Source organism: Bombina bombina, chromosome 8 (assembly GCF_027579735.1).
Source record: "Bombina bombina isolate aBomBom1 chromosome 8, aBomBom1.pri, whole genome shotgun sequence".
Classification (NCBI taxonomy): Eukaryota; Metazoa; Chordata; class Amphibia; order Anura; family Bombinatoridae; genus Bombina; species Bombina bombina.
In genome coordinates this window covers 301,102,571-301,124,057 of record NC_069506.1, presented here as the reverse complement: position 1 = coordinate 301,124,057, position 21,487 = coordinate 301,102,571, and the positions used below count along the sequence as shown (strand labels likewise).

General features: G+C 38.6%; 1 protein-coding gene across 1 annotated transcript in view; it reads right to left on the bottom strand.

Annotated features, from left to right (window-relative positions):
• The window catches only part of LOC128639226 (PR domain zinc finger protein 10), a 293,752-nt gene extending 276,628 nt beyond the window's left edge, over positions 1-17,124 (bottom strand). The window contains exon 1 of the mRNA XM_053691501.1: positions 17,096-17,124. The gene's annotated coding sequence lies outside the window, so the exon portion shown is untranslated. The remainder of the gene's footprint in view (positions 1-17,095) is intronic.
• Between the last annotated feature and the right edge of the window lie 4,363 nt (positions 17,125-21,487).

Here is a 21,487-nt window from a genome sequence, read left to right as displayed (position 1 = left end):
TTTTGTTTTGTGGAAATTTTATCTAAATTATGTTATTGCTGTTGATTTTCCTTTACTGGGATTGTTGTTACTTTGCGTTTTTTCCTCTTTTCAGTGATTCTGTGGATTTTATGTTTTCTACGGACCAGGTCATCTGTTGTTTCTCCGTTCCTGGGTATCGCTGTTCCATTTTGGTCTAGGATGGATATTTTGGAGTTTATTTTCTTCATTACTGGTTCCGCTGTCTTATGATCAAAGAAAAGAGGAAGTGCTGGACTTGTTCATTACAGTTTATGAGGCTGATGAGTGCTGATTGGTGCAGTCTTGTTACTATGCTGTTATTTTTTTCTCAGTATGTTTTCTTTGCTGCTGTTTGGATTCAGTAAAGATTTTATGCAAAATATTCGCCTCCTGTCTTTAATAAAATCAAGATTATTTATTCACCATAGGCTATAATAATCTGAATTATCTATCTTTTTAAACAATAACATTTTTGATGTTTACTATCCCTTTAAAGTCATGTTTACTTTGGAGTTATGAATAAAACCCACACAAATATATAATACGTCTATGATTAAGACTACCAAGCCGAAACATTTCAGGCGTGCTCTGACTGTTGTATCCTTGTCTTCTTTTATGTGACAAATAAACAAGAAGCGTTTTAACCGCATTGGAGGTTGCCGTTATTTTCCTTTTGAGATATATATATATATATATATATATATATATATATATATATATATATATATATATATATATATATATATATATATACATACACACACACAGTGTAAGAATTAGTAAAGTACAGATTACCTATACAGACAAATCAGTTTTAATGAAGTTGCACTATAACTTTCTTTTTAATATAGATATGAAATTCAAATACACTGTGCTCCACCGCCCACTTTAAAAGTCAATTTTTCTGTGAGCTAATGGTTTGAATTGTTGTCCAATCAGCAATATAGCTACAACAAAAGTGCCATATGGGGAGAGTGCCGATTAGACAATAGTTCAAACTGTTAGCTCACAGAAAAATGTACTTTTGAAGTGGGCAGCGGAGCACATAGTTTCATTCATCAGTTGAAATTAAAATACTATCTAAATTATCACTAACATTCCAGATCTGATTTTATAAGGGCTAGAGTTTACCATCACTTTACGGACAGCTATAAACCTAGATATAGATGTGCCATTGTCACAAGGTACGATGAGACTTTTTTTTTACCATTTTTACTATAACCAAATTAAACATTTTACTCCATGCAACACAAAGCATCTAAAAAAAATGTCTATAGTTGTCAGTTCTTGTGGTTTAAAAAATCTTCGCATAACAAAATATGCAATAAGGGAAAATATATTGAATCTATATCTTTCACTGACAAGGTTAAGGCAATCACTGCTATACACACACTAATACATATACAAGCACACACATATATAGGGCTCAAAATGTCAAGCCCTAAGCTACTAGCCAGCCCAAAATGTATTTCGCCACTTTTGATCTCACCCACTACCCCGTCCACACCAAACCAACTAACCACCCACCCTATTTGCAAATGCTTAGCTAATGTGAAACATCTTAATGGGCAGTAATTTTTTAAATATTGTTTTATACCATAAATTAAATAATGTTACACGCAATGATAAATTAACAAAAAATAAGCACACAGCAGTTATCAAAATCAACTAGAGGTACTGGGGAAGCCAACAGCTGGACAGAAAAAGGAAGTTGTTGAACTCAGAGAAAGCAGAGAGTGTTGACAATGTGAGGTCAAAGCAGACCTCGAAAAAATTTTATAACTATCATCTATCTTTCTCCACTCCCTCCTCACTACAATCTCCCCCCCCGCCCACTCTTTTTCACGCCATATATATTATTTATTTTTTTATTGTTTTTATTCATCATCTTATTTACAAATATAGTGTCTATTTTGTCACTATTGTTTTCTTTCTTTTTATTTCACATTTGTCCATTATCTATTCGCCTGTGCTCATGCAATTTACCTACACTTCAGACACTGCTGGTTAACTTTATAGGCAATCAGGAACTTATGTTTTCAAAGTTTTTTTAATGTCCTTTATTGTTTTTACTTATTATTTTGTAATAAGATGCTGATTGTCATGTTGTATATTTCTATATTTTATTTTCAACACTTTGTATTATTTTATTAGTCGTCTTAGTCATTTAACTCTGTAGTATATTTTATATATATATGTTGCATATTGCATTTCGATGTATGCTTTAAATATGAATTAGGTCTTGTTAAACCATTTTGGGTTTTCTATTGGCTGCCTTGTTGCATATAGGTCTACACTCACCTAGAACTCATCACCTCTGATGAAGCGCATGTACACATGCGGGAAACGCGTCAGGTGTTGAGTTTGCCTACTCATCTATGCATTGGCTACTATGCTGAATAAACTTCCTTTTTGATCAAGGATTCTGGCTCAGACTAGCCTTTCTTCCCCCTGGGGATTCCTTTTATTACATTCAGCGGATGGAATACCGCTTTTTGGCTGTCTGCAGCTTTGTGCCCGGTCTCTGCTATTAGAAGCCGTATACCTCGACTTTCATTTGGGACCCAGTGGACCTTCTGTACGACGACATGCAGACCTCTGACGTCAGAGAACCGTCGACTGAGGACGGCGTGTGGAGTCGACACGGCCATTACCTGCTGACGGGACTGGCGGGCTATCTGCCTGCCCCGGATCATCGGCGGAAATTGTCCGTGAATGACAGACACAAAGTGATCAAGTTTGCTACCCAAGGAGTCCTTTTTCCAGCGTTCACACTGGTTTGGTGCTCCTTTTCTACGCAGCGGGGACCAGATAAGTATCGGCCATACTCACAGTAGTTCCAGTGACTTATCCTGGACTTTCTTACCATAATACGTTCATTTGCTGAATGATTATATATGGTTCAGCATACTTGCAGGACTTTACACAGTTACCTGGCCTAAACCATTATTCTGCAAATGAACATTTATTTACACTTTGGGACTGCCTCAAAAGTGACTTTAGCCGATCTTGTTTGTACTACTCATTTGCTAACAGTTCTTCTTTCATGTTTGAGAGATATATATATATATATATTTTGACAGGTAAATAAATAAAAAAGGACTATTTCTGTTTAAATGGAGCAATAGCAAAATTGCTAAAAATGTTAGGCAAGTTCTTCTCTGAAGGTCCCAGTAGTGAAGGAATTTAAAAGGGACAGTCTACACCTTAGCCATCTTAAAGTCATACCTTAGATTAAGCTGCAAATAGCCTCCTGCACCCTTTTTATATCATGCACCAGGAACAGTAAAAAATTTAAAAACACTATTCATTTTAAATTTTTTACTGTTCCTGGTGCATGATATAAAAAGGGTGCAGGAGGCTATTTGCAGCTTAATCTAAGGTATGACTTTAAGATGGCTAAGGTGTAGACTGTCCCTTTTAAATTCCTTCACTACTGGGACCTTCAGAGAAGAACTTGCCTAAAATTTTTAGCAATTTTGCTATTGCTCCATTTAAACAGAAATAGTCCTTTTTTATTTATTTACCTGTCAAACATATATATATATATATATATATATATATATATATATATATATATATATATATATATATATATATATATATATATATATATATATATATATACACATACATACATACAGGGAGTGCAGAATTATTAAGCAAGTTGTATTTTTGAGGATTAATTTTATTATTGAACAACAACCATGTTCTCAATGAACCCAAAAAACTCATTAATATCAAAGCTGAATAGTTTTGGAAGTAGTTTTTAGTTTGTTTTTAGTTATAGCTATTTTAGGGGGATATCTGTGTGTGCAGGTGACTATTACTGTGCATAATTATTAGGCAACTTAACAAAAAACAAATATATACCCATTTCAATTATTTATTTTTACCAGTGAAACCAATATAACATCTCAACATTCACAAATATACATTTCTGACATTCAAAAACAAAACAAAAACAAATCAGTGACCAATATAGCCACCTTTCTTTGCAAGGACACTCAAAAGCCTGCCATCCATGGATTCTGTCAGTGTTTTGATCTGTTCACCATCAACATTGCGTGCAGCAGCAACCACAGCCTCCCAGACACTGTTCAGAGAGGTGTACTGTTTTCCCTCCTTGTAAATCTCACATTTGATGATGGACCACAGGTTCTCAATGGGGTTCAGATCAGGTGAACAAGGAGGCCATGTCATTAGATTTTCTTCTTTTATACCCTTTCTTGCCAGCCACGCTGTGGAGTACTTGGACGCGTGTGATGGAGCATTGTCCTGCATGAAAATCATGTTTTTCTTGAAGGATGCAGACTTCTTCCTGTACCACTGCTTGAAGAAGGTGTCTTCCAGAAACTGGCAGTAGGACTGGGAGTTGAGCTCGACTCCATCCTCAACCCGAAAAGGCCCCACAAGCTCATCTTTGATGATACCAGCCCAAACCAGTACTCCACCTCCACCTTGCTGGCGTCTGAGTCGGACTGGAGCTCTCTGCCCTTTACCAATCCAGCCACGGCCCATCCATCTGGCCCATCAAGACTCACTCTCATTTCATCAGTCCATAAAACCTTAGAAAAATCAGTCTTGAGATATTTCTTGGCCCAGTCTTGACGTTTCAGCTTGTGTGTCTTGTTCAGTGGTGGTCGTCTTTCAGCCTTTCTTACCTTGGCCATGTCTCTGAGTATTGCACACCTTGTGCTTTTGGGCACTCCAGTGATGTTGCAGCTCTGAAATATGGCCAAACTGGTGGCAAGTGGCATCGTGGCATCTTGGCAGCTGCACGCTTGACTTTTCTCAGTTCATGGGCAGTTATTTTGCGCCTTGGTTTTTCCACACGCTTCTTGCGACCCTGTTGACTATTTTGAATGAAACGCTTGATTGTTCGATGATCACGCTTCAGAAGCTTTGCAATTTTAAGAGTGCTGCATCCCTCTGCAAGATATCTCACTATTTTTGACTTTTCTGAGCCTGTCAAGTCCTTCTTTTGACCCATTTTTATATATATATACACACACACACACACACACACACACTCCAAACAGCTGATCCACCCACCAAGGGACAACTACCTGGGTGTAATTATGTATCCAAAAAAGAAATGCACTCACAGGAAAATTTGGGTCTCGGGAAATTTGCATCCCCTTCATCAGACTGATGAAGTGGATGCAAATTTCCCCGATATGTTAAATAAAGTTTGGTAGACTAGTGTGTGCTTTTCTCCACGAGATTATATACATATACACACATCCCACACACAGTATATATATATATATATATATATTATAATTAAAAAAAAATTATTATAGAAGTAAACCAGCTTTCAAGTCAAGCTAAAGCTTGCCTTTATAAACTTGTTTGTGGGAATCTCACACTGCTGGCGAAAAATTTTAAATCATCTCGCCAGAGTGGAGAACTTTATCAGACCCTGTGTTTCCTCTGAGGCTGGTTCAGTTCCTAATACCTCTGAGTCAGAGTCAATCACTGGAGCGAAGTACATACAAAATGTAGGCATGGAACGTTTCCTTAGCCACCAGCATTTAATTTTTGCAACATACTTCCATTAACAAAAATGCTTCTAGTAAAAATATTACTGTTTTCCTTTGGCATACGCACATATCCTATAAGGGTCTTGTGCACACGTACTCAAGCTCAGAGAGCTGAAGATGGTGCATATTGCTTCTGTGAAGACATAATTTGTGTCATACAAGCCACCACTGACTCTCTGAGCAGGTGTGGTGTTTGAATACTGGTGCACTGAGCCTCACAGCATATGTGCGTATGCTACAGAAAAACATTAATAACTTTTACTAGAAGCATTTTTGCTAATGGTAGTATATTATAAAAATGAAATGCACATCTCAATTTTGACTTTTCTATCCCTTTAACATTCAGAAAGGTTTTGCTTACTTTTATGACCCATTCTAAAGAAAAGGTAGGACTTGACAAAGCCAAGCTCCAATGTGTTTGTGCCTCTTTAACCTTTTACCGCTGTTATGGCGTATTCCGTCCAAACGGTGCTGAGCTTTAGCGCCGTTAGGACGAAATACGTCATAGCCGTTTGACTGTCCTGAAGCCCACGGCGCTTCCTGGATGTAATCAGGGTCTGGAGGGCGTGCCTAGCGTCATAGGGATGCCCCCTGACCCAATCCCATAATTGAAATCTCTAGATCACGGGATTTCAATTTGTCTATATCAGAACGTTATTCCGATGTAGACATTATGACCCCGTCATGAAATGGTTAAACTTGGAATAAGTAGAAGTGAATACAGCACCCACTACTCACAGGAGCACGGAGGGGGCTAACCAAGCCCAGGCAAATCAAGTAAGAAAGTAATCTTCAACTGTAGTGAGCAAAGTGACTTTTATTTTTCATACAGGGTCAAATACAGCAACGTTTCGGGGGACCAACAATAAGCCCTTTCTCAAGCATCTCATGCTTGAGAAAGGGCTTATTGTTAGCCCGAAACGTTGCTGTATTTGACCCTGTATGAAAAATGAAATGGTTAAAACCTGAGCCTGATGTTTCCAGCAAACTTCCCCTTAGTCTTGGCAAATGGCATGTTGCATTTTATCAAGTACAGCCTGTGAGTAAATGTTGTTTATTGCAGCACTTTTTATCCTTCCCAGGTTGCTGCAGTGCCCGTTTCCTGGGTCCCCGGCAGTGTCTTCCAGTTTGGAAATGAGAATCTTTTTTGTGTATTTACTTAAAAGTGAAAAGAAAAATAACATGATATAATCTTTACAAAATATACATAGTAAATTTCTTTATAAAATAATTATATGGGAAAACACTATACAAGTCATCCATGTCCTTTCATAAAACCTCTCTTCCAATATAGATCCCAATATAAGCACCTAGACTTCCATTATTCATCAGTGCTTTAAAACTAGCTCCAGTTAAAACAGTGCAATAATGACTGCAGTGATTTATGAAACAGTCAATCTCACATTCAACTCAGCAGAAGTGCAGTTACTTGTATTTATAATTAACGTGGCCCTGTGGTTCAATAAGGAAAAAAACAGAATAACAATCCATTAAAGATTGCTAGATGCAGTACTTTTAACAACAGTATGGCCTTATTGAGACATTCTGTATCCTTGTATTTAAATACAAAAACACTACTAAACAAGCACAGATAAGGAACAATAGCTATGTTTTCCCTAAGCTAATTATGTCAGGGATTGACAAACTCAGGAGCTAGGGAGCCACTGGCTCCTAGAGTTATACCTCTGGCTCCTAACGTTTTAGGTTATTTTCCATATATCTATATACAAATAACAATGTGTGGATCCTAAATTTTAAAAAGATTGCTCGGCCCCTGAATTATGTTGTTGCAGCTAAAAGCAAGAAAGTATTAGCCGGCCCATCTTTAGTTCAGCACCTGGGTAGAGATTGCTGATTCGTGGCTAAATGCAGCCACCAATCAGAAAGCCCTATTCAGGGAGCAAAACCAAAAATGGGCCAGCTCATACGCTTACATTTCTGCTTTTTCAAATAAAGATACCAAGAAAAAATAATAATATGAATAAATTAGAAAGCTGCTTAAACTTGCATGAATATCTGAATCATGAAAGAAGAAAAATTGGGTTTAGTATCCCTTTAATTTTGACACGTTTTTATTTCATTTTTCTTAGTGTTCTGATGAAATTAAATTAGAATAGTTGGCATATGTTAGTCTTTTATACACGTTTTAGTTGAAAATTAACCCTGCCCAGAATGACCCAGTGCAGCTCCAGATCAGGATGTGACAAGTAATTGGTGTATACTTACGTATGTCTGCTTATGACTGGCTCACCAGCATACCATAAAGGTAAAGACCCTGTTCTATTGTGTGTTTAACCCCAAAAAGGGACAGACAAATGGTCCTTCTCTTAGCAGAGATCTCACAAACACAGGGTTGTATCTCAGCAGCGAGTGCATGTACGGGATGTAAACCACGGCTGCAAGTTTCACTTTTTCTAATGTTAGATTGTATTTAACGGCTAAAAAGTCACAAAGTTTTAGAAACTTTCAGTAGGTTTAAAAATGAAAAATTAACATTTTTGTTTGATATTGAAACTTGTTTATGGAATTATTTAGCACATACAAGTCTAGAAAATAAGCAGTCACTTGTAAAGTTCTATCATTTGACCAGTCAGGCAGCAGCCCTTCTGAGTGAGGATGCCTATAGGCAACTGCCTGCCTTGTATTATGACAAATGATGGTACTAGCCTTAATTTTCTACCAAAAAGATGTTGTACGGAAAATAAGGGCTGCACATCACAAGTGAGAGCATACAGAATGTCCCTAGGGAAACTAGAGAGACAAGCAGGTGGAAGCTCAGCTGGATAAAGTCCTTTTGTTATATGTCTGAGAACAGATGAAGAGAGCATTGAAAGAGGATTTTTAAAAACACTCAAATGTATGAGCAAGTGGTGATGTAGAAGCAGAATTAATTGTTATTTATTGTTAAACACAAAACTACAAAATTTAACTTGTGTGATTCAAATAAAGCATACATTTAAAAAACAAAAAAATCCAATATACTTCAATTATTAAAATGTACTTTTCACTTGGTATAATTTGTTGAAACTTGACCCTTTTCTATTAGAGCATACTGAGGTAGTCTCAGGAGTGTGCATGTGAGCACTAAATAGCAGCAGTGTTTTAATATAGGGCAACATGACATTAAACAACTTTCCAATGTACTTCTATTATTTAATTTTTCTTACTATGTCATGTTGACATTCAGTGTATCAATGCCATATGGAAGTGTACCAAAAAACAATAATATATATATATATATATATATATATATATATATATATATATATATATATATATATATACACACACACACATACATACATACATACACACACATAGCATGTGAAAAGTTTTACATTTTTTAGCTGCATCCAAAAAAAACAGGAGTAGATGTTGAAATAATTATGAATATAGAAACATTGATTGTTTTGCCCTGGTTAATAAAACTAAACAAGAAACATTTCCATGATATAAGATAAACATACAAACTCATGCACACTGTGTAGTAAACCACTGACAAATATATTTCAATACCATTAGCTAATTTATGATCTGTATTTGAGTATAACACTGTCAATCTCTAACAGTGTAGATATAGCCGGTATATTGTCAGGACAAGAAACCACTGCACAGGATACTCCACTTTGGTTATTCACAAGTATTATGCAAGTGCATCAGGTAAAAAAAACGACAAAGTTTGTCACATTTCCCATTATAGGTGTATAATCACACTTCCTATTTCAGGTATAAGATCTTGTATCAATCACTCTTAGTATACAGAAGTGGTGATAATTTTCGAAGTCAACCTTCTCAAAAAATAAACAATGGACAAGCTTGGTTACTCACTGTTATCCGGCCTCACTCATGCAAGATGGCGGAGTTAATGTTATAAACCGTTTCACCGGACAGCGTTACCTGTGGAAAGCCTGTGACTTGTATTTCCTTCACAGCAACCTCCAAATGCTGCAATTCTTTACCAATATCCACCATATGTAGAAATAAAAGTCTTGTGAGAGACAGAGCATTAAATCATTGCAGTAGATTTATTCAAATAAACAAACAGGTGAACACCACTCCACACACACCTCACAGCCACATCCGACGCGTTTCCTGCCGCTAAACGGCACTTCGTCAGGGATATTGACAGCTGCTGTGAACCTCCCTTAAAAAGGCTAAACCCTTGCATCCAAATTTAAAGGTACAATACTTCCTCTAAAGCCTTTCATTCAAGGGGGTTATATAAACACATTGTTACAAAGTAAAATAATATAAAATATTCAATACAATGTTGCAACTTGAGCACACTAAAGTTAACACATAATTTCACATAGAGAGGAACTCCTAGCCTCATACAGGGAGTGCAGAATTATTAGGAAAATGAGTATTTTGACCACATCATCCTCTTTATGCATGTTGTCTTACTCCAAGCTGTATAGGCTCGAAAGCCTACTACCAATTAAGCATATTAGGTGATGTGCATTTCTGTAATGAGAAGGGGTGTGGTCTAATGACATCAACACCCTATATCAGGTGTGCATAATTATTAGGCAACTTCCTTTCCTTTGGCAAAATGGGTCAAAAGAAGGACTTGACAGACTCAGAAAAGTCAAAAATAGTGAGATATCTTGCAGAGGGATGCAGCACTCTTAAAATTGCAAAGCTTCTGAAGCGTGATCATCGAACAATCAAGCGTTTCATTCAAAATAGTCAACAGGGACGCAAGAAGCATGTGGAAAAACCAAGGCGCAAAATAACTGCCCATGAACTGAGAAAAGTCAAGCGTGCAGCTGCCAAGATGCCACCAGTTTGGCCATATTTCAGAGCTGCAACATCACTGGAGTGCCCAAAAGCACAAGGTGTGCAATACTCAGAGACATGGCCAAGGTGGCCAAGGTAAGAAAGGCTGAAAGATGACCACCACTGAACAAGACACACAAGCTGAAACGTCAAGACTGGGCCAAGAAATATCTCAAGACTGATTTTTCTAAGGTTTTATGGACTGATGAAATGAGAGTGAGTCTTGATGGGCCAGATGGATGGGCCCGTGGCTGGATTGGTAAAGGGCAGAGAGCTCCAGTCCGACTCAGACACCAGCAAGGTGGAGGTGGAGTACTGGTATCATCAAAGATGAGCTTGTGGGGCCTTTTCGGGTTGAGGATGGAGTCAAGCTCAACTCCCAGTCCTACTGCCAGTTTCTGGAAGACACCTTCTTCAAGCAGTGGTACAGGAAGAAGTCTGCATCCTTCAAGAAAAACATGATTTTCATGCAGGACAATGCTCCATCACACGTGTCCAAGTACTCCACAGCGTGGCTGGCAAGAAAGGGTATAAAAGAAGAAAATCTAATGACATGGCCTCCTTGTTCACCTGATCTGAACCCCATTGAGAACCTGTGGTCCATCATCAAATGTGAGATTTACAAGGAGGGAAAACAGTACACCTCTCTGAACAGTGTCTGGGAGGCTGTGGTTGCTGCTGCACGCAATGTTGATGGTGAACAGATCAAAACACTGACAGAATCCATGGATGGCAGGCTTTTGAGTGTCCTTGCAAAGAAAGGTGGCTATATTGGTCACTGATTTGTTTTTGTTTTGTTTTTGAATGTCAGAAATGTATATTTGTGAATGTTGAGATGTTATATTGGTTTCACTGGTAAAAATAAATAATTGAAATGGGTATATATTTGTTTTTTGTTAAGTTGCCTAATAATTATGCACAGTAATAGTCACCTGCACACACAGATATCCCCCTAAAATAGCTATAACTAAAAACGAACTAAAAACTACTTCCAAAACTATTCAGCTTTGATATTAATGAGTTTTTTGGGTTCATTGAGAACATGGTTGTTGTTCAATAATAAAATTAATCCTCAAAAATACAACTTGCCTAATAATTCTGCACTCCCTGTATACTATAAATATATATAACGCTCCATGTATACAATTGTTATTCTTACAGCTCATGGCTAGCCTATAATTAAGTTTACTGGTTTGAAAATTAATTACAATTAATATACAAGACATTACCTCAATTCATAGTGATGACAATATAGTAAATATTTGAATAGTATAATACAAAAAAATGAGAATTGATCTGTTCCAATTTCCAAATAATGTATTATGACAGGACCCACAGTATTATTCGATCTTAAAAAATAATAATAATTATTCTAAACATCAATTCGAATTTCATCTTAATTACCTATATATAATTTTACATCCGAAATCATGTTTATACCCAAAGGACTTCCGGTTTTCAATGTATATATCCAACAGACTTCACTCCTATTTAGGGCTTGAACTCTATTGCCCCCAACATTTTGCTTTGGTATTAAATCAATACCTTGAAAGGAGAAAAGTGTATTGATATATTCCAATTCTTGTTTATTATAATTATCATTTCTTCTGTGTAATGCACAGTGCTTAGATACAGGTGTTTTTGGAATATCATTTTCCAAGGACAACAAGTGCTCCCTCACTCTATCCTTGAGCATTCTTGAAGTTCTTCCTGTATATTGACTTTTACACAATTTGCATGTGATCAAATATATTACAAATCTTGAATTACAATCTATATGATGGTTGACCTTATATGTATTACCAGTGACAGTTGAAGTGAAGGTATCACTTTTTTTCATATAGCTGCAAGATTTACAAGGTACTCCTCCACACTTGAAACTACCATTACATTTTCCTAACCACATTTTATTTTCAGTTTTAGCTTTATCAGCAAAGTTCCGTTTCAGACTATTCTCTATAGTTTCAGATCTTCTAGAGACACACCTAACACCTTTTTCTATAGTTGCTCTTAATTTAGGATCGTTTTTCAACAATGGAGTAAATCTTTGTACAATTCTACATATATCCTGATACTGTCTACTATACTTTGTTGAAAAAGGTTCACAGCAGAGGTTCACAGCAGCTGTCAATATCCCTGACGAAGTGCCGTTTAGCGGCAGGAAACACGTCGGATGTGGCTGTGAGGTGTGTGTGGAGTGGTGTTCACCCGTTTGTTTATTTGAATAAATCTACTGCAATGATTTAATGCTCTGTCTCTCACAAGACTTTTATTTCTACATATGGTGGACATGATATAAGATACACAGAAATATCTTGTTTGTTTTAAATCAGGTTTGTGTTTTTAAATCAATATTTACATGGAACGTAGGAAAAAAAAAATTGTACACCTGTAAGGTGTAGATTGAGAAACGCTGCCCTAGATACAATCATACTCTGTCCGGCATGGTCACTTAATAAATCATAAAATATTTGTTTTATAAAGATATATGTCATATAATTACATGCAAAAAAAAAACATTTTATTAGCAATTCCTCCATCAATCTTTATTGTTGAAAACAAAAAAAAGGTATACAATTAGTAAATACGTCTTATAAAGATATATATTTTTTACTAGAGTCTAGACGTGCACAGAAAAGAATTGGTCATGAGAAAAATAAACCTATTTTCTTTTGTCTAAAATTATTTCTGGATGGTTTGGTCAAATTTTGACATTGTTGGTTAACAGAAACTTGTTAAACCCTTATTTCTTAAGAGGAATGTCTTCAGGACAGCAGAGAAGCAGCTTAAACTTATTTTTTTCCTTTTATAATTCAGATACAGCATGTAATTTTAAGCAACTTTCGAATTTACTCCTATTATCAATTTTTCTTTGGTATCTTTATTTGAAAAGCAGGAATCTAAGCTTAGGAGCCGGACCATTTTTGGTTCAGCACCTGGGTAGTGCTGGCTGATTGGTGGCTAAATGTGTGTATAATATATATATATTTTTATTCTTTCATATTTAAACAACTTTTCAATTCACTTCCATTATCAAAATGTGCACAATCTTTTTATATGCACACTGAAGCTCCAGCTCCTTCCGTGCATTGCAAGAATATGCAGAATATACGGTAAGTATATGCATTTTGTAATTGACTGATGGCTGTCACATTAAGCGGTGGAAAGAAAAATTAAACTAACTGAAATTTGTCAGAAAAAAAAAAAAATCAAAAATAAATCTACTGCTCATGTGAAATTCAAATTGAGGGGTCGATTTATCAACCCGTCAATGGAGCCGAATGCATTTGTTTCCGCGCAAGCCTTCAGGCTCACCGGAAACAAAAGTTAAGAAGCAGTTGTCTTAAGACCGCTGCTCCTTAACTCGTCCGCCACCACTGAGGCGGCGGACAGCAATCATCCCAATCATATACGATCGGGATGATTGACATCCCCTGCTAGTGGCCGATTGGCCACGAATCTGCAGGGGGTGGCATTGCACAAGCAGTTCACTAGGTGCAATGATAAATGCAGACAGTGTGTCATGTCTGCTTGCACTTTGATAATTCAGCCCCTAAGTGTTTTTGCATGGTCTTCTTATTATGCTATTTTTTCTGTATTTAGTGGTTCTTTAAGGGTTTTAATGGCACAGACAAAAGGGACTAATAAATTTATTTTGCTCCTCTATCATTCATCCTTTCATTTATTAGTTAAAAAGGGACACTCAAGTCAAAATAAACTTTTATGATTCAGAAAGAGCTGCAGTTTTGAGACACTTTACTTCCATTATCACATTTTGCACAGTCTTTATATTCACACTTTCTAGGCAAGGCAAGCTCACAGGGTATACGTATACTAGTCTGTGATTGGCTGATGTCTGTCACATGATACAAGGGGCCAGAAAATGGGAGAAAAAATAATGTCAGAAAAAAAAAAAAAAAATCTACTGCTTATTTGAAATGCCCTGTAAATGCTATTGCATTGTTGTTTTATGTAATTGTTCATTATGTAATTCTACTGCATTGAGTGGTCCTTTAATGGCGGATGTTTACTTTTTTGGGTTGGAAACTAATTTTAAATTAAAACAGTAAAACAAAAAATGGATCCATCCAAATGCACATCTAGATTCTATTTAAATGGTTTTCTAAAGCCATTTCATAATTTGTGACAGTAAACACAAAAGACACAATAGGGTTATTTTTCTAAATCATTAGAAATGTATTTATAAACAAATCAACTTTACTCAATTTGATATCGTTATACAATAGTGCTTCTTGTTGCCAATAGTGTTTATAATTACCGTAAAAGGATGTTCGCTCCACAATTTGGGATTTCATTTTACCAAACCATTTTTTTAGATCTGTTTATTATTCCCAGAAAGACCATGTTGTTTTGCGAGATCCTCTTAAAGGTGACAGTTAAGCCAAAATTAAACTTCCATGATGCAGATATAGTATGCAATTTTAAAGGGACTGTTACACTACTGTATTACTGTATTGTAATCCTTGCCCCCAGATTACGCTGTAGTACATAACCCAAGGGTCACTCAGTTTGTGGATGCATTCAAAATAGAGTTTGATTTCCAAGTACGACTGTTTTGGAATAGCGAATGTAATATCCTACATGCTAAATCATAATGTACCAGGTTGTGGCTGCGAATCTGCAGCACGACGAGTTGCCATAGATAGCTTTAAAATATAGCTGCTTCCACACACTGCTCTCTATACCAGAAGTATAATTATAGTAAGACAGTCAATTTCTTTAACATTTCCCCTGCTCTTCGGCAGAGCAGCGTGTGACAGCAGCTATATTTTAAATCTATCTACAGCAATATTCTTCTAAAGCAAGTATTTAAATTGGGGCAGTCATACTGGGTTGTGTGGGAGAGCTATACTTGACAACTTCCCTGCGCATGCGCAACTCACTGAGCACACAGGACTTGTCGTGCTCGACACGTTGCAGATTCAAAGTCACAACCTGGTACATTATGATGTAGTTTGTAAAAGGAGTCCAGCAGCCATTTCAAAATGGCCAAACTCGGAAAACAAACTATTTTGAATGCATACACAAACTGAGTGACCCTTGGGTTAATGTACTACAGAGTAATCTGGGGGCAAGGATTACAGTACAGTAAGACTATTTTTAGTGTAGAATGTCCCTTTAAACAACTTTCCAAATTACTTATATCATAAAGGTTGCTTTGTTCTACTGACTGAGGCTCATATTAGCTCACAGTGAACATGTCATTTGCACCATATGGCAGCAGTATTTCAAAGTACAGTACAACGTGGCTACCATAGACTGCTAAAGACACGTGCATGCTCGGAGGCTACCTAAGTATACTCTTCCACAAAGGATACCAAGAGAACTAAATAAATCTAAAAACTAGTGATTTTTTTTCTCAAGGGCCCTAAGTGAAAAAATGACATGCTCTCATTTAGGAGTTATTTTATCGCTGTCACCTCTGCAAATGGATTAAACACATAGGTAATCACAGAAAACTGCCAGTCCCAACGGAAACTACCACTGAGCCAATGAGCAGCTGAGTCGTGTGACTAGCATTAAAATTACATGAACTTTAGAATGAGACAAATTATTTTTACCTTTTAAATTGTGAGCTGTCTAAAAAAAACTCTAAAGCATGAAGATTTGGTTGTGACTTTACTGTTGCTTTAAAGGGACAGTACACAATGTATCTCCTTTAATTTGTTCCCAATTATCAATTTTACCTGCTGGGGTGTATTAAATTATTTACAAGTATTCTCTACAAATACTGCATAATTTTGTGAGTATTATTAAAATAACTAGCGTGATATTTTATTATAATAATGCGTGTGGACACCAATCTTCTAGTTATATTGACAGCAGTGTTATCACTTTGATATTTTCCGGCACAATATTGTGTTTTTGACATTGTTTTGTTCGGAGATATTATCGGAAATATAAACACGGGCACATAGCAACACAGCAGGTATTTTACGAAATAAATGTATTTAACACGAGTTATCTGCCTCAGTAGATAAGCAAGACGAGATACATAAGGCGCAGGGACCCCTCACACAACACTGAGGTATAATCCCTTCACCCCATGTCAGTCAGAGGAGTACAAATGGCGGGAAATGCCCTCACTGTTGACAGCGGACGGTAAACCCTATTCTCGGGAGGGGGAACCTGAATTATTACACATGGGGGAGCGCATAGCCCCCGCAGTAACAATAATGTGAACGATAATGTTACTGTTCCTGGTAGGATACTGCGGCTCCCTATTACCGTACATCGCGTATTATGTGTAATATCTGTCAGTTTATCACTAAAACCCGCCGATGTCGCGTCTCCCCCGGTCTGTTGGGGTAAGGTGCGGCGTCCCAAAGCCTACAAAGGGGCGGGGGGTGGACTGTACCACAGCGCGATGTGTAGGGGGGCACCTTGAGTACACAGGGCCGGAAAATCCGGAACACAAGGCACTCGCGAACGCTTCTCCGAGAGCAACAGTGGTACTAAACCAAATGAGGACATCAGCGCCTCAACAAATAAAACCCAGGTGCATAGAAAGAAAGCACCAGCGCCATTTTGGGTGGGACTAACACGACAACATCCCCCGCTCCGACCCACAGCACAGAGCGGGACGACGGAGAAACCAATATCACGTCAAATGGCTCCCGAAACCCTTACTCGCGTTATACCCACGTCCCGGCTTACCTCGGGGTATCTGTCAGTCGGCGCTGTCGCTCCTGCTCCCCTCCAGGCTTCACATTATTGCATTTTAATGATAATTCCCAACCTGTCCTTACCTCAGAATGGTAGCTGCAGAGATGGTGGCTTTTCCTGTATTAGCATAATCTGCCTAGCAACCGCTGAATCGCGGCCACCGATTGGTCAGCTACTGCGTAAGAAAGAATAAGAAATTATGGTTGCGATACGCGTTTTACAGCGGTGCTTGAAAATGGCCTATCATTTGACCCATTTTATTAGCTCCAGTGTGTTGTTTTGACATTTTCATAATTTTTTCCGTGACATTTTTATATTCAGTCCGTCACATATTGAGTGACAGCTTGTCAACCAATTAAAATCCGCAACGCCATTGTCGAAAAACGCAGTTTCCTAGAGCGCCTTTAGTGGTTATTATGTGAATTGTGTTCCAAGGAACAATTGACCCTATTTCTGACAATTTGCATTACATCTATTTTCTTATACTGTTAACTGTATACTATACTGTTTGTGTGTGTATATATATATTAGTGTGTGTTTTAAAGCTTGTGGGACATGTTACTATCCACCAGTAGTGCTGTGAGAGTTGCTCTTATCAACTAGTGAACAATCTGGCTCAAAGGATGGGATGTGCATAAACCTGCGCTTCCTGTTCCAAAATAAATAGCTTTAACTCAAGTATTTTTGTAGCAGAAAAAAATGAACCTACACATTGTTATGCACAATAGAATTTGAGTGAATTTTTAATTTTACTTTACCATTTTCTGCTTACTATTAAAGAGACATGAAACCCAAAATATTTATTTTATGGTTCAGATAGAGCTTACCATTCAAAACAACTTTCCCATTAACTTCATTTTCTTGGTATCGCTTGTTTAAAGTTGCAGCAATGCACTACTGGGAGTTTGCAGAACATATTGAGTAAGCCAATGACTAGAGGCATATATGTACCAGCCCCAATCAGCAGTTAGCTCCCAGTAATAAATTGCTTCTGAGCCTACCTAGCTATTTGTTTAAATAAAATATAGCAAGATAACAAAGCTAATTAGAAAATAAAAATAAATAAGACAGCTGTTTAAAATTGAATGCTCTATCTAAATCATGAAAGAAAAAAATTGGGTTTCATGTCCCTTTAATTATTATTAATATTTGCCCACTGACTTAAAGGATTGAGGCCTCAACAGAGAGTGAAAGGCTTGTGGGTGTAGCCTTGACCGACAAGGGTAGATAACTGACTAATAATATGTTCTGCGTCTAGAACATGGGGTGATACTGGTGGATTGATTTTTTTACAACACATTCTCCCCAGGACCTTTTTAACGGGCACACAAACCTGATGTTTTTACTGACCACCCAGCTAAAATTTAAGCCAATATTAAACTGAGTTGTATACATACAGGGACACTTGCAGCAGAGCCACGCCCAATTATAGTTTGTATAGCTTTGCCCAGTTAGACACCCCCCCCCCAAAAAAAAATAAAGCAAGCTCATTAAAGTGATGGTAAACTCGATCAATCTTGAATATATGAGTCTTACTTTCATTCATGAATTTTTAGGAAAAATAAAACAAAACCTCCTGGTTCCTGATCCCTGGCTTATTCCTGGCTCGGTTGTTCTCCTTGTTCCTGATTCCGGCTTGTCTTACTACTCGCTTTGGCTCCTGACTTGGCTTGTCTGACTACCAGCTCTGGTTTTGATTACTGACTTGTTATTTGACTTGTGGACTTTTTATTATTTTTGCTATTAATAAAGGTGTGATTATTTTTGCACTTCTCATCTCAGTCTGATTCCTGGCATCCTGACATTACGCAAGGGCCATGAATCCTGATGGTGCTAATAATCCACCTTTACCTGCCATAATTTCCAGGATGGATGAACAGGATCACAACTTGGATCAATTTGCACTAGCCCTGCAAACCCTGCTGACTCGCACTGCACATTTGGACCAAAGTGTCCAGCAAGTTATGGCTGCTCCTGTTTCCGCTGCTGCACCTAGTCCTACCAGGAGCATGTCCAGTTCTGCACCTCTACCTCAGCGTTATGGAGGCGATCCTAATCAGTGCAGAGGGTTTTTGAACCAGGTGGGCATTTACTTTGAGATGTTACCTCAGGCATTTCACTCTGACAGATCTAACGTGGGATTTCTCACCTCGTTGCTCTCTGACACAGCTCTTGCCTGGGCTAATCCCTTGTGGGAGACTAATAAACCTGTGATTTCAAATTACCCTGAATTTGTGGCCTCCTTTCAAAGGGTATTTGATGTTCCGGCTCGCTCCTCCACTGCTGCTAAACGACTCGTCCATTCAGCAAGGTATAAGATCTGTTGCTCAGTATGCTATTGAGTTCCGTACGCTTGCCGCAGAGGTAGGTTGGAACAATGAAGCCCTTGTTGCCTTCTTTCATGGGTTCTCTGATTTGATTAAAGACGAAGTTGCTGTCAGAGATTTACCAGAAGATCTTGAGGCATTGGTGTCTTTTTTTATCCTAATTGACATCAGACTAAGTGAGAGGCCCTCTTTCAAGGAGCGCTTGCGGAAGCCTCCTATTCCGTTGTCTCCTACGTGTTCGTTCCCACCCATGCCTCCCTCTCCTCCCCATGCCTCCTGGTCCCGAGTCACCAGGTACTGCTGAGCCGATGCAGTTGGGATTCACGTGTCTCTCCGTGGCGGAGAGGGCCTTTAGCAGGAGGGAGGGGCTCTGCCTCTATTGTGGGTTACAGGGCCACCTTTTGAAGTCTTGTCCTACACGGCTGGGAAACGCTCACACCTAAGGTCCTGTCGGGGCAGACCTTAGGTGGTTTATCCTCGTCCCCGGAACCGCTAAAGGAGAAACCTTTGGTCACGGTTGTCCTTTCCTGGGTGGACTCCTCCATAGTCACCGAGGCTCTTGTTGACTCCGGTGCTGCAGGCTATTTCATTGACAGTGCTTTTGTATCAAAGCACTCCATTCCTGTTTTGACTTTGTCCGTTCCACTTGCTATTGAGGCCGTTGATCGCAGGCCCCTTCAGCCCGCACTCGTTACTCACGAAAATGCTCCATTATCCATGGCTGTTGGGGCTCTCCATTTTGAAACCCATCAGTTCCAGGTGATAAATTCTCCGCATTTTCCGGTGGTTCTGCGTTATCCCTGGCTTCAAAAGCACAATCCTAGTCTCGACTGGCGCAGGTCCGAAATTTTGTTGTGATCTCCGCAATGTATTTCCACTTGTCTTCGGAAACCAGTTAGTCTTGTGCACTTCTTTGGTATCTCAATTGCCAGAGGAGTACCGAGAGTTCCTAGACGTTTTTGACAAGGTGTGTGCCGGTACGTTGCCTCCTCACCGGTCTTAAGATTGTGCCATAGACTTGCAACCCAAAGCCATTCCTCCTCTGGGCTGGGTTTATCTTCTGTCTGTTGCGGAGAATTGTGCTATGGAGAAGTATGTTGCCGATGCTCTGTCGCGGGGGATCATCAGCAAATCCTGCTCTCCTGCAGGGGCTGGCTTCTTCTTTGTGAAGAAAAAGGGTGGCGAGTTAAGACAATCCATCAATTATAGGGGTCTTAATCATCTTACCATTAAGAATGCTTACCCTATTCCTCTCATTACAGAACTCTGACCGCCTCAAGGGAGCTACGGTCTTTACTAAACTTGATTTGAGAGGAGCGCATAATCTCGTTAGGATCAAGGAGGGCCACGAATGGAAAACAGCATTTAACACCAGGAGCGGGCATAATGAGTATCTTGTAATGCCCTTTGGCCTATGTAATGCTCCTGCTGTTTTCCAGGAATTTATTAATGATGTCCTACGAGATTTGTTGCAACAGTGTGTTGTGGTGTACTTGGACGACATCCTCATACACTCGCCCACACTTGAGGCTCATTGTTCTGATGTTACACGGGTTCATTAGAGACTACGTGAGAACGGCCTGTTTTGTAAATGCGAGAAATGTGAGTTCCATCAGACTCAAGTAACCTTCCTAGGTTATGTTATCTCTGTTGCAGGGTTCTCCATGGATCCTGATAAGTTATCTGCAGTGGCCTCGCCCAGTTTGTCTTCGGTCTATTCAACCTTATTTAGGGTTCGTCAATTACTATAGAAAGTTTATTAAAAACTCTTCTTCCTTGGTCAAACCTATCACAGACATGACCCGTAAAGAGAATGATCCACTCCATTGGTCACCTACTTCCATTAAGGCCTTTGATAGTCTTAAGACTGCCTTTGCTGCTGCTCCAGTTCTGGCTCATCCTAACCCTGTCCTGCCTTTCGTTCTTGAGGTCGATGCGTCTGAGACTGGAGTAGGTGCCCTCTTGTCTCAACGTCCTACGCCTGACAGTTCCTTGCATCCGTGTGGTTTCTTTTCTAAGAAATTGTCTCCAGCGGAGTGCAATTAATTATGAAATTGGCGACAGGGAATTACTGGCCATAATTTTGGCACTCAAGGAATGGAGGCATCTTCTCGAGGGTACTAGCGTGCCAGTGCTCATTCTTACTGA